This window comes from Schistocerca cancellata, chromosome 3 (genome assembly GCF_023864275.1).
Source record: "Schistocerca cancellata isolate TAMUIC-IGC-003103 chromosome 3, iqSchCanc2.1, whole genome shotgun sequence".
NCBI lineage: Eukaryota > Metazoa > Arthropoda > Insecta > Orthoptera > Acrididae > Schistocerca > Schistocerca cancellata.
This window is the reverse complement of record NC_064628.1, coordinates 412,187,411-412,189,910: the sequence shown is the minus strand read 5'-3', so window position 1 is coordinate 412,189,910 and position 2,500 is coordinate 412,187,411.

Sequence of the window (2,500 nt, the reverse complement as noted above, 5' to 3'; positions counted from 1 at the left end):
GCAGCAGACGGCGTCGCGGCGCCGAGTGCCGGGCGGCGGCGCATCCTCAACGCACACAGTCCTCAGTCGGACCAGCACACTGCAGATGTCCACCGCGCTTCGCACCGGGCCCGCGAGGACCCACTTTGGCCGCCCGGCGCCGCGCGCAGGGTGCCCCGGCGCGCAGCTGCGCCGCCTGCCGCGTCCGTCGGCCGGCGCGCCTGCCACTGGGCGCCCCCACCAGCCGGCTGTAGCGCGTGCGCCCACGCACCGCGCGGCCAGCACGCCGGGCGGCCCCCCCTCACCGGCCGGGGACGGTCCCACCCAGCCACCGCCGCGTATCGCTTCACACACAGATTTGCCCTTACTGATTTACCTCCAGCAACAACAACCGCACCACAATGGGTTTACCAGTTGTTCATTTGCGTAACGTCACCAGCAAACGTAGACGTCCATCCCAGTTTGCAAATGCAACGATTATTGCATACCTGTCTGTTAGGTGCCACGACACACTACGTCTGCCCACATACACGCAACAAAATGTGCACGACTAGAGAACACGTGGGAGGTGGCCCCCTACGTATGCGATGTCCATTACGACACCGACTGTCAACCAGCATCTGTACCATGTCGCAGATGTGGAACGCGGTGCACCATGCTATCACACTGTGTGAGAAGAGACGACTACGTTTGAATACACGCGCCACTACATCAACAGACGGCTCATGCTGATCGCCATCCAGGGCGTCCGTTACTCCCACACGTCTCTATGGCGTACCACACTGCAATGTAGCTGTTATGGGGAGACGGCACGTGGCTGAGTGCACAACATTTGGACCGTATGGTTCGCTGTTGTTGGGCGCAGTCGTTGTACGGTCACACATGTGCCACAGCGTATCATTCAGTACATACGGACCTATGTGCAGTACAATGTGAGGGTTAAGCTTACGACATCAGCGGACAGTGGACACAGGCCGTACCACGACGTAGACTGAGCGCTTCGACATGCGAATGCCAGTGAACAGCTGCGAAGGGCATTGAACACGCAAGCACCTGAACGACCAGCGTGCGAAGGCAGGGGGGGGGGAGGGGGGGGGCGATGTACATCCTGCAGTCGTCCACATTACAGTGTACAGCGGGAGCATGTAAAAAGTAAGCAACACTTGCGAAGTGTTGAACATGAAACGATACACAAGAGGGTGGGCGGTGCGAGTAGCGAACTATATTCAGAGGGTTGTGGTTAGACAACACTAGATTAATGTAACGTGTCATATGCCAATTACAGAGCAGGTTAAGGCACAACGTGGGTTAGGTTAAGGCACAACGTGGGTTAGGTTAAGGCACAACGTGGGTTAGGTTAAGGCACAACGTGGGTTAGGTTAAGGCACAACGTGGGTTAGGTTAAGGCACAACGTGGGTTAGGTTAAGGCACAACTTGGGTTAGGTTAAGGCACAACTTGGGTTAGGTTAAGGCACAACTTGGGTTAGGTTAAGGCACAACTTGGGTTAGGTTAAGGCACAACTTGGGTTAGGTTAAGGCACAACTTGGGTTAGGTTAAGGCACAACTTGGGTTAGGTTAAGGCACAACTTGGGTTAGGTTAAGGCACACATTGGGTTAGGTTAAGGCACAACTTGGGTTACATTGCGGTACAAATTGCGTTACATTGCGGTACAAATTGCGTTACATTGCGGTACAAATTGCGTTACATTGCGGTACAAATTGCGTTACATTGCGGTACAAATTGCGTTACATTGCGGTACAAATTGCGTTACATTGCGGTACAAATTGCGTTACATTGCGGTACAAATTGCGTTACATTGCGGTACAAATTGCGTTACATTGCGGTAGAAATTGTGGTACAAATTGCGTTACGAATTTGGTTAGGTTAAGGTGCAAAATGGGTTAGGTTAAGGTGCGAAATGGGTTGGATTACAGTACACAACGTGGTAAGAGAGTGTGTTGTTGGGGGGGGGGGGGCCGAGGTTCGTTGGTAGTGATCATTGTAAGTGAATGTCTGAGGCAGCGTCAGTATGTCACAGCAGTTATGTCTCGTCAGGATGCGCTTATGCGCTTTTCGCTCGTGACTGGAGGCGCGCCGCGTCTGTGGTTGCGGCACACCTGTGTGATTCATTCCTGCCATTGTTTCTGTGCCGTAACAGGTGGCAGTGTGGTGGTGTTGGGTGCACCCCTGTGTAGGACATGTGTGGGTGTTGGTGGCTTATCTGAGCAGTTGTGGATGTCGGACGGGTGGGATATTCTATTTTAGAATTGGACTCCCTGGTGTGGTTATCATAGTGTGGATGGTGTACTGTGGCGGAGAGGATGCACCGGACGTTGGTCCATGCTGGTGCTTACATATTGTATCTGTGTCTGTTACAGGCAGAGAGTAATGTGTGATAGAGTGTCTCGCTGAGGTGTGGTTCATATTGTGTGCACAGACTTACAGCATGTATAGGGACAGCGGGAATTTGGCATATTGGATATAACTCTTCGTGAAACGCAAGATATAGGGGTGGATT